The sequence below is a fragment of the Catharus ustulatus genome, chromosome 8 (assembly GCF_009819885.2).
Source record: "Catharus ustulatus isolate bCatUst1 chromosome 8, bCatUst1.pri.v2, whole genome shotgun sequence".
NCBI classification, from domain to species: Eukaryota; Metazoa; Chordata; class Aves; order Passeriformes; family Turdidae; genus Catharus; species Catharus ustulatus.
Window position 1 is genome coordinate 28120114 of NC_046228.1, and position 14616 is coordinate 28134729.

At 40.3% G+C, this 14616-nt stretch overlaps 1 long non-coding RNA gene across 1 annotated transcript in view; it reads right to left on the bottom strand.

Moving 5' to 3' along the window:
• LOC116999169 overlaps positions 1 to 11000 on the bottom strand; it is a 45868-nt gene extending 34868 nt beyond the window's left edge. Inside the window, exons 1-2 of the long non-coding RNA XR_004418533.1 lie at positions 10921 to 11000; positions 8695 to 8782 (exon numbers count right to left, since the gene is read on the bottom strand). This is a non-coding gene — a long non-coding RNA (uncharacterized LOC116999169). The remainder of the gene's footprint in view (positions 1 to 8694; positions 8783 to 10920) is intronic.
• Positions 11001 to 14616: the final 3616 nt, after the last annotated feature.

Below are 14616 nucleotides of genomic sequence, written 5' to 3' on the forward strand. Positions count from 1 at the left end.
CCTGTGTAAGCACAGCAGAGGACACAGCTTTAACACAAAGATGTTGTGGGGCTATTTTTAAAGTTCTGAACGAAGTTACGTTTAGAGAAGATCTGGTCTGCACACCAGCCATGCAGACTTTTAGAAGCAGCATGCTAGAATGCCCTATGCTGCTGAAAAGCTACCTGTCATTTCAAGTATCTACTTCATGCCTTGCTTTGCTCTTCTGAAGATGATCTTAATGGCAAATACACGCTTCTTGTTCCTAAAATAATGGCCAAGAAGTTCTACTGACAAGGGTTTTGAGGAAGTCGAAAGCTGCAGACGCTCCTGAGAGGAGCAATCCATGTTTCATTCTTAGTTTTTATTGTTCACTGTTTTAAAAGCTACAGCAAACTACCTTGAAAGGCCTTCCCTGAAGAATCAAGAGAGCTTATTATATGTTCTGACAGAATGGAGTACAACTGTCTCCTTCTTTGCATTTTTTTTTTCAAATAAATGTATTTTCTTCCATTTCTCCTTCTGTATGCATTTATGATATTTTTCCATACTATTTCATGTTCAGCAAGACTGATAACTTTCTAGCTACTTTTTGTGGCCTGCTTTTATTCACTGACAAATTTACATTTAGATTATGCATTTTTACCTTTTTATTGGAACAAATGGCAATAAAAGCACATTTGATATAGTGTTTACATTCAAATATAAATAAGCATCAGTAACTGGTCATGAATTTCTCAAGCCCTACAGCAAGAAATGAAAATGCTGCATTGTTTCACCTGGTTGGCTAAGTCTGTAGTGGGAGAGCAGACAGAGATACAGGTACAGACCTGTATGCTGGGGTGCTGGGATGTAAAAATCCTACGGTGTTATGAGCTTCACACCATCCTATAAACCTGCCCTGCCTTTGGAGGAGCAAACCATTCCTCAGCAACCTCACTGGTTTCTCCAAACCAAACATCACCAGTTTCACCTGGAACATAAGCCTTCCTTGTCTCAGAGAGCCACAGGGCTCTTGGGAGAGCTGAAATCCTCTTTTCCTCCAAGGGTAATGGGCGGTGGACACACTTGGCTCAGACCTTCAGCTACTGAACGATTCAGCAAACAATAAGTGTCTCCTATCCAACAATATGAGAAATTAATGCCTGCTCAAGGCAAAAAGCCAGCTCTGGAAAACAAGAATCCCAGTCTGCTGATTGTTCCTGATTCCTGGTAACCTTTGGCCTCAAACTACACTCATGCAATCTGTGGAATAGGAATAGAGTTTAATAACTTCTAGAAGCTGCTATAAGCCAAATTGTGCCTGATCACCTTTATGGTATTCACAAGAATACTCAAACTGTTTCCTTGCTAATCATCAAAATGCTCATGCTGGGGAACACCGAATTCTCAGTTATGTCTTTAACAGCAAATACTCATTTCTTCAATGTTTTTTTAATACACTCCCCTCCCACTCCCCCCACCAGAAAATCCCAGAGCAGAGAGTTTTTAAAAAACCCTACACTTTAAAGTTTTCAATGTATATAATAGAACAATTGATGCTTTTTTCCTTCATTTTTTACATTTTGTGATGCCACTTTTGAAAAGGACAACCAAAAAATGTAAACTTTTCAAAAGCTGAAAAAGATCTCTTCATCTGAATGTCCTTTTTTCTACAGAAAGGGAGAAGGGTTAGGAAAGCTGCAATGTAGCAACAGAGGATGAAAATGGGTAAGCAGATAAAAATAAGCAATGGGGAAGCATAGATATCACTTACTGCACACATCAAAATGTGTGTGTATCTGTGCCTATGCCTTGCCAAAATTTGCTGCAAGGAAAGCATTCAATATTGAAGCACCTCAACATACAATTTCAAATATCATGTTGAGAAAGCCACACCAAAACAAAAAGGTGGGTGGAGGGAGAAAGCATCTGAAAGAATGAACACAAGGATCATCTAATTCAAATAGCTCAAAATGGTAACAGCCTCACACACCTGGGGAAGGTGAGCAGGGCACAGAAGTGTTGTCACTTCTAGAAGTAGCTCAGGGTCGATCTGTTGTTTCCAGCTGAGTGTGTAGCACCCAGAGATGAGCAAATCTGAATTCTGACAACCTGCAAGGTACACTGTTCTCTACTGCCCCAGCTCTCACTGCTCTGGGAGGAAAGGATTTAAAGCCATTTATTTAAAAAGAGAAAATACTATTTTCTAGCAATAGTAGAGTGGAGAAACCACCTTTTCACTGAAGTTGATCCTGCAGAGATTTATTAACTTTAGTAAAGAGAAGACACAACTGTTTAAAATTACAGCACAGCAGCTTTTCTATCTGTAGTACTCCAACAGCAGTGGGAATTCCCTCAATGCCTCACCTTAAAGAGCTCTGGCTGCAAGATGCTCCAAGGGTAATGTGTTGTAGGTTGGGAATTTGGAAATACTATTCCACTCTTTGAAGGTTGGGGAAAAAAGCAGGATACCATAAGGAGAGAGAAAAATAATGGCAGGTTGACATAAGGGAATGGGTTGTTTTCACAAAGTTTATCTGCAGCAGATAATTTTCAAATGTAAACCCCATTCAGTGAGAGAAGAAATCAAACAGAAATACACCATGGAACATATTCCCTGGTCTCACCTCAAGACAAGGAAAGAAAGTATATTGGATCCAGTTGAAAAATTTTTTTAAAAATTACATAGCTCACATACCATACCTGTGCTCTGTGTGCATGGCCAATGTACACTGGGTCATCCAACTGTTTGTTCATTATTCAGAACACTTTTGCCAAGCCACTCGTGCATATCCAGCTCTCAAATAGGGAATATGCTCTCAATATGACTGCATGTTTACAGTTTAGGAAAAACACTTGGGAAATGCAGACATTTTTCAGGGCATGCACTGGTTGCCCAAAGTAATGCTTATATAGAAAATGACCATGGTTTGTCCCAAGCTGTCACTCAGTGAAGAAGGTGGCAGAGACCTGCCTGCTGAGAAGGGAAAATGAAGCAGGACAGTTTGGAGGGAGCCTGGCACCAGCAGCCAGGCCCTGAGCTCTCAGGCCTCAAGCCATTGCTTGTGAGTGCAGGGTGACTTCACACAGCTCTACAGTTAACCTCACAGTTAAAAAAAAATAAAAAAATTACTGGCTTAAACTCAACATACCCTCAGCTCTGCAGGCCTTTTCTCTAAGAGTATCTGATAAAGTACATCCTATAGCCACCACTCTGCTATTTTTCACTATTTGTTCCCCCTTTCTGACCTTCAGTGAGCAAATTAGAGTTATTTTTTCCCCACTATTGCATTTTGAGTCCAAGCATGCTACAGAGCTAACACATTTATGGACACTTTCTGAGCTGGAATCTCTCCACTCCTATATTGAGTCCACTGGGGCTGTGAATAACTCACAGCACAGACCCCAGTGGACTGGGCATCATCCCCATTCCTACAGGCAAGGCAGATGGAACAGGGGATTAGATGCAAGGGCATCCACTCACTTGATCAGGTTGCTCAAAGCCACATCCAACCTGGCCCTGAACACTTCCAAGGGATGGGGTATCCACAGTTTCTCTGGGCAAAGGGTAGCACAAAGTTGCCACAACAGCAGAGGAGGGCTTCATTCTGTTCTCTATCCAAGCCTGCATCAAGCTCCATTCATAAGTTGCTTTTTTAATAAACTAACTGGATTTGCTAGAGAAAAATCTTGAAGATGAGTGATTTAATTCAGTTAAAAAAAAAAAAAAAGAGTAGAAGGCAAAGCTTTGTTGGATGAAAGAGACAGATGCCAAACTTTCAGCAAAGCTGCTGAGATGCACAGGAAAATTGGCTCAAATGCACATTTCATCCAGCCCCTGATTTATTGCCAATTGTTTACATTTCTTCAGCAACTCAAAATGCACTTAAGTAGGAAAAATGTTTCAGAAGATTTGCTCTACTCTGTACTAGAGCAGGCTTTCACAAGACATGAGCATTACTCTAAGTCAATTATTTTTTACTTCATTGTCTTTGACTGGGTTGGACTTCTCTCCTGAGTCAATGAAAGCTGTTACAGAGCTGACAAGAAATTTCCCAGCTGAAAAACACGCCAAGTGTCAATCAAAACTCACTGAGCAAGTTTGTCTCACCAGGAAGCCACTGTGCCTCTTCCAGTAAAGAGGATGGACTGAGGCACGAGGTCTCCAACAGACCCACATGTGCCTTGGCCTCAAGCTACATTTGCCTGCTTTTAAGGCACCTTGTCCTAAGTACCAACCGTAACTCAAGAGGATTTTCAAATGAACTGTCTTTTCTGGTTCTCAAAGCGTACTCTCATTTTTTTCTGTGCATGAAATGAGAGCACCTGGCTCATTTTCTACAGGAAGAAGGCACAAGTCACCACCAGCAATCCTGTAAACCGAGACTTGAAGCAGGAAGCACACAAAGGTGACCCATTCAAGATACATATGGAGGAACAGTAAAGCTGGAGAGCCATTGGCTGCAAGACAGGCTCTCAAAACCCACCCCAAGGAAATCAAACACCTCAGAGCTCTTCACTTTCCAAAATTTTACTTGGGGATATAACCTCTCAAGCAATTTGTAGAGTAGAGCCACCCCATGAGTCTTCACCATTCAGAAATTATTGAGTTAAATATACACAACTTCCTACTGAAGGTTCCAGGCATGCAAACAGATCAAAGCTGGATATGAATCAGGATTGTTACCATTTGTTAGAGTCCACTTTTCTGTCTCTCCATTGCTGTGGCTTGACATGTAAATACTACCTGTGCCCTGCTAATTGAAATGAGTATGTCCATAAACTCCTTCCAGCTTTATGGTTGATCTGTAGACTTTTCCTGAACTATGCCACTTGAAAATCCATCTGATGGGTTTTGTCTACACTTTCAGGAAATGCAGCCACATTTCCCAGTCTCCATCTGTCTGAATTTGGCTTGGCCAGAACTACTTTGTAAAAGTTAAAAAAGTGGAGTTCCTATGCCCTAAGGTCAGCATTTTGTCAAAGCACAGATTTTTGACATAACTTTTTAAGGCTATAAAACATTCAAGAGACTGACAGCTCCAGACTGTCATTTGTTTCAGGAGAATAACTCACAGAAAAGTTACTAAGGTTGCTTTTAGGCATCTAGTTTATATTCTAAACTCAATTTACCCCTGAATGGTCCTTTGTAAGCCATTTATGTTTCCCATTTAAAATAGAGCAGCTACAAATTCTTCTGTTATCTAAGCATGTCAGAAATGAAAATTAGATTGTTTTTTGCATTCCTTTTATCACACCAGCTCGATTCCACACCACACATGAAAGCTTGGTCTCTTCTTTCTTCTAGCCAGAAGCATTTAATCCTCTTAATGGGTGACTCACCCGATTTACTTAGTCTGGTCAGATAGGAAATCATCTGCACAGTCAAAGAATTACAAGTATGGAACAACACTGCATGAAATTACCTCAAGGATTTCCATATGGATCTTGCTGTCTACAAGACTATCCTACCTAATAAGCCCAGGGGATTCAGATAATATATTTACAAACCCTACCTTCATTGATTTTTTTTTTTTTTTACTCTTTTCCTCTCCTCATTAAACAAGACAGGTTCCCAATTTGAAGTCACTGGTTATCAGCTAAAAGCAACTTTTCTAGGCTTTGTAGCAAGTAGGAGTGACAAAAACACCTCTTCTCTCACTTCCTGTAGGTCAATAAAATATAACATGATGAACCATCTGCTGCTTGTGTAATGGGTAAAGGCTGGAATAACACATCCAAACTAATCTAGTCTTTTCAGGGTTATCTTCATGAGTTTTAAATGTAACCTCCCACTGGCTACATGAAAGAGCTGACTTAGCTCTGGAATAGCTGAAGTCACTCTCTGCTAACAATCTTATCTGCTTCATTCTCACCATAACCAACTCATGAGGCAGTGAAAATATCAATTAAATTACCAAAATTACCTTTAGGCATTTCTCACAAGTCCCCAAAATAGGCTAGCATTTTAACAACACATCCAAAGAAGTAAAAGCAGGGAAGATGTAACATTAAGGGTCACATCTTGCATTTGGGATTGCTCACATCTGGGAGTAAATCTCTGGGAAGAGCAAGCCAGGGAATTTATCTGCTGCACAGAGGCAGGTGGGGTGGATGGTGGGTGCTGTGAGGAGCAAGGATGGGCTGAAGGCCCCTGAGCTGTGCTGTAGGAAGCTGCAAGGCTTTGGCAGGTGCACACTGTGCAGCTGGTAAGGGACATCCCAGCCTCCTGTCTGGCTCCTGGAGGACCAGCTGGTCACCAGGGATAACACAGATGCTAACATCCACCCCAGACATCACTTAACCTGGTAAATCTGGGAGCAGCCCAGCACCTGCTGTGGAAACAATCACCTTTTGAGAACCTGTCCCTGCCCAGCTCAGGGGAAGCTCCCACCAGCTGCTGGATATGATTATTCCTCACCTCTCCTCATTCCATGAGGCTCTGCAGAGAATACAAAGTCTATAGGGAGGACTGATGGGATTTTCCGTGAGGCTTTGTAACACTGATCTGTGCCTTTCAGCTGGTGCAAAAGCAGAAATACAGGATATTAAACTCCCACTGTTCAAATCTTATGAAGGATAAGGGAGAGGGTTTAAAAAACAGAGCCGTGATGCAAAAGAACGTATTCAGATGTTCTAACTTACTCAGTAGCAAAAATTACAGTTAATAATAACCATATTCAAATAGCATTAACTTTAAACCAACTAAATTCATGAAATATCTTCAGCCTAATTTCTAAATACTATTATTTAATTACTATATCTCTCCTGATATCAATTTAAGCAGAAAATTTATTCTCTTGAGGCATGTTGAACAAAGGCTTAGACATTAGCATCAGTATCTTCTTGTTATTTCTACAATTAACTTTTTTAATACTAATCACTAAATACAATTTTCAAGTGGTATTTTTTAAAGTCTAATTTGCTTTGAGTTTGCTTTGAATTTTCAGCTGAAATTAAAAAAATACAAGGAGCATTGGTTCAACAAGACAAAACTAACAATCCACAACCTCTATCAATTTGTAAACTAACAAACCAACTGTGGTGAAAAGTGAATACCCTGTATATGTAAATGTTGTCAGTCACAGGATTTCTTGTTGTGGGTCTATTTCTTTTTCTTCTGTATTTCGTCCCCTGTACAACAGAGGCAGAACACTTCAGCTGGAGGCAGCCTGGTAAACACTCCAACTGTGGCTTGCTAAAAGGAGAAATACTCAGACTGCTCTTTCAGGGAATTTCTTCATCTGCTTCCTCATATTGGTAGTTAAACCCACAGTAAGAATATTTTAAATATTCCATGTGTTTGTGGTTTTATGCTAAAAACAGAGGGATTACTAAATTTCTCTGTGTTTTCTTTAGAAGCTATTGTATGAGGTCTTCTAGGGCTGCTTGGAACTGAAACAGGACAATTTTTAGATATTTCAGAGCTTTATGAACTGTCAAAAATGCTAAGTGATAAATGCAGCTTTTTTAACTCTTCATTTTTCAGAACTGGCACATCCCAGAAAACAGACATTAACAGGAAAGTTTTTACAATAAATCATGGCTGAGACTGATAATTAAAAAATCATGCAAAACCCATCAGTGAGCTCTTCAGAACAATATAATACAGTTCAGTTGCTGAATGGAATTTGCCCAAGTTCAGATGGAGTTATGCCGCGTGGATTAACAAACCTGTGGCAGTGACACTAGAACATTACACCTCTAAATGTAAAATGCCACACACATCTGGCAACAGTCCCACTGCAGGGAAAAAAAATAGCAAATAAATGTTTCCACCTTAACAGTAGATTATGGCCCTTACAAAAAGCAGACCTGACCTATCAAAAAGAATCAAGACAAGACAAATCAAAAGCATTGGCAAGCTGGTGTCCCTGTATCACCTTGCTGCAGCCAGGTGGCTGCTGTCACCAGATCTGGCATGATCCTGTGCTTGGAGCACACTCTGAACACGGTTGTGACTTTGGACTAAATTCTGCATGCCAAGGGAAGGATGTCTTCTTCCTGTCACTTTAATGTTAGAACCTGTCTTTAAGATATCTAATCCACCCAGCTAAGGGACACTGATCTGGTGTCTCATGCTGACCTCCACATTTTCTCACTATCATCTTGTTTGTCTGCAACTAGGTATTTCCCATCCCATGCAGAACATCCTTCTGCCTTGTGGGACTGGCACACATTTGTCATGAGCCTGCTGTGCCCTAATGCATTACCCCACCTTTCCATCTCAGGGAGATGGAGGGTGTCAGGAGGGTTCTGCCCTCAAAGCATGGACAAACTTTTCAGCAACAACAGTGCTTCACTATTCCTGACACTAAAAACATTTACATTTTCTTCAAGAGAGTGATGTGTTGTCCCCAAATCATTGCATGTTTTCCCTTAGAGAATACAGAAGGAGTGGTTCAAAGAACACTAAAGTGCAATTGTGTACTAAGGCTTAAAATACCCAAATCCTCAGCATTTTCCTAACTACTCACACTGACATGAGAAGCTTCTTCCCAGCTGGGATTTTAGGTAAGTGTTTAACTCTTTATTACTGATGAATATTATATAGCCTCATAATGGAAGTACACAGCTATAAATCAGGAGAAATGTGTAATTCAAAGATTTCTGTTACAGAAGTGAAATGTCACCAAAATTGGGGCCTCTCAGGCTTAGCACATGTATCAGCCTCAGCAGAGTCTAAAGTTTGCTAAAGCTCAATCATCCATACACATGGAAACGTGCACCTACCTCATCTGCAAAAACCGGGCTGAGATCATATGCACAACATCCCACCTTCACCCAGACAGTGCAGGAACCAAAGACATTTGTTTCAAAGCTGAAAGAAACAGAGAAGACCATCAGATGGTATTTCCTTCCATGTGTAAGCTCTTTGTTTTACCAGTTGGTTCCACAAAATCCTCTTCTGCTCTCATGTTTGTTCCCAAAGCCGCTTTACCCGACTTGGCCAAAATATTCCCTCACTGTACAACCTGCAGCTTCTCCTGGGCAGTACAGACTAGTTTAGCCTTTCTCCTCTCCCTCAGCTGACACATTAACCATATATATCCATGCCTAAGCCACATAACTCAGGATTAATCATTCCACTCTGATAAATGTCATTGACTTTTGCTCATCTCTTCAACATGTTTTTACTCAAGGGCTAAGCAAATGCTAATAGCCAAAGATAGTTTTATCTGGCAGATAAAGGGCACTCTGGAACTCCAAGGATATTGGAGTTGAAGAAAACAAACCAATTACCATACATTTATCTTTGACTTCAACAGTTACTTCCCATCCTCCATTAATTATTTCTTATTTTTACAACCTCATAAAGAAAAATAATGAAACTTGTCTTTCTAAACACAGCAACCAACCAACAGCGGGAAACCACCTGAAACATTCCCTGGGTGAAGTTTGTGCTTTCCAGAGCTGGCAGGTGCAGGCAGTGAATGTGACACAAAGCACAGGTTTTGGAACAGGCCAGAGAGCAGGGGCTGAGAGCCAAGTGCTGCCTCCATGCTCAGCATCACTGCCTTTCCTCAGGGCACTCACAGGCAGCTCTGACACTCTCTGCACTGCCCTGACCTCTCTGTAGTTTGCATACCTGCAATGGCTGGGCAGTGAAGGCACAGCAACAAGCAGCACAGCCTGGATTGATGATCAAGATATGCAAACCACTGCTTTAAAGTGAGCTGCTTTAGGCTTAATGCTGCACTTTCCCAGAAAATTCAAGCAGCAGAGTAATCTTGGCTTTGCTGTCTGCAGCCTTAGTGCTGAGCCAGGTCAGGGAATTTGAGCAACAGCCCTACAGGTGAGGGAAATGAGCAGAAGGAGGCTGCTCTGAAAACAAGGAGTCTGAGGGATATGGGGATGGCTGAGTTGGTGCTTAGCCCTAGGCATAATGTCTTCACAGTTTTCTGTCCCATTTAAAATAAATTAAACAGGAGTTTTCTCTTTCTAGCAAAGTCTGAATAATCACATCTCAAAAAAACCACAAATTTTCCCAGGAAAAGCTTGGGTGAGGACCTTACATTACCACTCACAAAAGGCCAGATTTCTGACTGAGAGATACCCCTTCACAGACCTTTAAGAAATAAACTTTAACTATTTTCACCATTTTACTGGAGCTACTCAACCCTAACCCCAACTACAAAGCTAGCTACTAGAAAAGAAAAGCACTGCCTACAGATATTGCAATATAAAACCAGACAATTTGCTAACACACATGGAAGCAGCACATTCTGGAGTGGGACAAGCATTTCAGAGCCATGCAGTTACAGGAACAGCTAAAACACATACAGGAGTTCCAGCAGGAGCTGGTTGCATAATGCTGGGAACTGCTACATGCTCTCAGAATATTAAGCATGGCTTCAGTGGAAACTGGACACTCAGACCTCTTCAGAGCCCTGCACCCAGTCAAAGATCAAATTGAAATTTTTTTATACGCACTTTGAAGTAGAAATAGGAAACTATTACAGGAGACTACTTTCTTTGCATTAAAAAGTCCTCTCACATGAATTTGCTGGGATCAATATGCAACTTTACAATAACCGGTCAAGCAATTTCAACACAACAAAACAGCAAGGAAACAAAGACAATCAAGGCAACAGCTTAAAAATAAAGTCTCTCATTTTCTCTTAGAGTAGTAAGATTTTTCATTATGGAATTCAAATAAGTTTGTTTTTTAACACAATCTCCCCCTCCCTGCAGAAAATAAAATGCTTATTTGGGGATTATATTAAACAGGTTAGTTACTTACAGTGGTATACTCCCAAAAAAATAAAACAAAGAGAAATTTCATTCTCATTTAACCTGAGCTGTACTGCTATTCTGACAAAAACAACCTAACCCCACCACCCTCAAATGCCTATTTACAGCTATATATCATTAACAAAGCAGGACAACACCTTTTCTGGCTCACTCCAGGGAGACATAAGCAGGGAAGAGGAGTACCAACACAGCAAACCAAAGTACCTGTTGCCTCAGGCATTGATGTCCCTCCTGCCCTCACACCTTGTTACCTCATTAGGGTTGATTGGTGCTCTGCATCTGAGCCTAATTAATGCTCTCAAGGTCCCGGTTCCAGAACAGCTCCTGTGCTGGCTGTCCCTGAGATCTGGCAGCTGCTGCCATCCTACGGAATGTCTGCTCCCATGCTGGATGCTGGGTTATGGAGGTTCCCCTCTCAGAGCAAGTTTTGAGCCTTCTCTTACACATAAACAGAGATGGCCTCCTGAAAATGAGGCAGAAGATCACAAAAACATAGATCTGCTTTAGCACTTACAGCAATGTGGAGTTACACTCAGGTCTTAGTTTGTCATTTCAAAAGCAATGCAATTACCTTTTCTTGGGAAATAGAAAACCTGGGGATGACCAGGTCTCTTAAAAAATTCATATTGTTTTCATGCCTTTTTCCTTTCTCCATAATTAGTAATTATCTTAACATGTGGTTCTGTTCAGAGTCTGACACTCTGTAAAGTTGATGAGCGTGCATTGAAAACACCAAAAGAAAAGCAGCAAGAAAGGAAAATGAAGAAACCTCAAATTACTTGGCTTCCCCACCTACAGTGCAATGTGCCTATGAATCCACTGGTATTTTACTTGTTTGTATTCAATATGCAACTTCTACATTTTAGATAACACACCAAAAAAAAAAAAAAAGAAAAAAAGAAAAAGTAATTTATTTTGTTTGGAGGATTTTTTTATAAATGCTTCTGATTTTTTTAAACTGGAGAATGTGACTTATATTACTGAACATATGAAGAGTGGAAATGCCTCAGCATTAAAAACACAATGGGAATGATTTTAAAGCTTATAATTTCCATAAAACATTTAGATACATTTCAAATCTAAATGAGCTGCTGATGAGAGCTGTTTTTTGTGTTATGTGACAGCAGAGTCCCGAAATCCTTGTTCAACCATGACTCTCACTGAAATTTAGGAAAAAAATTATCTGAGCCAAGACAGCAGGATTCAGTCCCAGAGTTTCTCTGTAAGGCCCTAGGGCCAAATTTTCTTGATTTAAATCAGACCAGGAGAACTGAAGTCAATAAAATGCCACTGATTTATATCAGCTCATATTTATTGCTATAGCACCCATGCTTACTTCCATGCCTCCACTGTAATCATTTTCCACCGTTCATTAGGTGCATATATAAAAGCTGACAGAAAGCACAAGCCAACTGACTGCTCTTTGCAGAGCTCCAAATGTCAGATTTCCCTCATTTGCAAACAAGGTCTTGATCTTACTAATGCTGGTGGAAGTAAGGATTCCTACAACTCAGCTCTGTGCTGCTCCATTGGGATAAATGAGATAAAAATAAAGACCTGGAACACAGAGCTACTGTGAGCATTACTGTTTGCATTGCTTTGAGGTGTGACATGCAGGGAATTTTAGGGCTGGCTCTTTCTGTGTTATCTCACTGGAAACTCTGTTTAATAACATGAAACCTCTTAGTGGCATTATGGACAGATTCCCTGTTATTTCCCACTCGGTTTATTTTTTTTTCCTTTTATCACTGTTCTGCAGAACTATTTTGCATTGAAATGCCTTACTGTGCCATTATTTATGGAAAATTACGGTGTCCCAAGACAGACTGGGGTTTGCCTGGCTGCGTTCAAACAAGTGGTTTGCTGAAAACAAGTGGGGCAGCTGTGAAGTGAAACCCCTGACAGGCCCTTGGTTCAGTTCTTGGAGTGCCTTGATGCTCCATGGGTAGATTCCTTCCAGAAGGAACCCACGTGGTGGATCCATGCCACAAGTCAGGCAGCCCAGGGGGCCCTGTCACCTCACCAAGGCTTTCTCAGCACATCCCTAATGCTTCTTTCTTGCACCACAAACCCTACAAGCATTTAGGCTCCAGGACCAGATTATCTCTCATCTGGTGTCACCCCCGAAGAAATGCAAAATATCAGCAGATAGCAGCTCTGCATGAGTTGTTTTGGCCAATTAACCCACTCCTCTGAAACTGAATTCGTGCTGGCATAGATGGAACCACTTTCCTGTGAACTTCTAGGCTCCTTGTCCAGAATCTCCACTGAAACTCTGGCTTAATTCCTTATGACCCTGGTAATGTCATAAATAGCAGCAAAAAAATCACATTCAGTCTACAAAGCCAGTGTGGGAATATCTACCCAGCTAAGCTGCTTTCATTCATTATCCTAGTGGGTTGTAACAGTTCAAAGATATAATTGTAACATGATCATTTATCTTTTACTCTGGCTTCTGCTAATTTTGAAGGAACAAGAAATTGCACAAGTACAGTATTATGATTCTAATCTTTCTTCCCCTTTTTTTTTCTTTTCTTTGTTTTCCTTTCAGAGATACTGCTGGAGCTTCAATTAAAACAGGGAGCTCTTGTCTTGTGTCCCACTGTTGCACAAAGAAGTGCTCTCAACTATACACTATACACAGTGCCATTTAATTTCTTAGGCATGTGCTACTTTAAATAAATGGAACAAAATTCCAAAAGTAAACCTGCAACACTTTCAGCCTGAAAGAAGTCTGATGTACCTGGTGGAGTTACCTTTCACATGGGCTGAAGCACTAAACCTTTGGTCAATATTCACAAAGTACAAATAATCTTCGGAAAATGTTTTTTGTTTCATGCTGTTTGATTTTCCCATGAGCATACCCCACTGGAAAATGGACAGACTGTTTGTAAATGAGTGAGTCCATATGACTGTGAGAGAGATGATTATTCTGGTGACTAAGTGTGGTCAAGGGAAGCATGATCTATGAAGTCTTTCCCCCCTTTCAGTCCAAGTAGTTTAGATTGAATTAGAACTACAGCCCTCTAGGTGCATTTCAGTACGTGGGGCTTGATTCTGATGAAGTAAATCAGAATAAGGATGACATAATCCAGCAGTTTGTACAGGAACAATTACCTGCCAGAATTTTGGATCTGTCTGAATTTTCACTGGAGTTCCACTGATTTAATTGACTTTATCATTGATTTCAACTTGACTTGAATCAAGGCATTCATTACTGCCTTGAGATATTATTAAGTCGCTGTGTAAGTTTTTTGAAAGTTAAGAAACTTAAAGAATATCATCTGAGCACAACAGAGCCAGGCTGCTCTTTTTTTCTTATTCAGATACATATCTAGTGTTTTTTAAAAAACTTCACTGCTTGCCTTATTAATGTCTTCAGGCAAGGAATGTAATGCATTAAGATGGGTTGAGTTTAATTTGTTGATTTGTTTGAATGCCCATATCAATTCTGCACTAGGGTAAAACCCCATACATACAGCTGTGTGCTCCAGCATTTATATTAAATCACAGTTTCTTATTATTAGTCAGTACTTCTTGCAAATGTACCTCTCAAAATTTTCCAGCTGTCACAGTCAACTTACATGCAGAAACTTCTGGCTGAAATTCTGTAGTTCAGTGTTGTTTGTCTGAAGCTGAAAGAAATATATGTAATCTTAATTTAAAGATCAAATGCCTGAATACCCTCTCCTTTGTAGTTGTGAGACAGCTTCTATTAACGTTTTTCCCCCATAAGTCTTCTTGATAAACACAGTAAGATTAAAATGCAGAAGCTTAAATGGGAACACTCATCCAGCTGTCCAAATATGCATCATATTTTCAATAGGAATAAATCCATGTTTACCAACCTATATAACTGTTTTCTAAAACACTTCACATGCATAGTTCTCACTAAAGCAA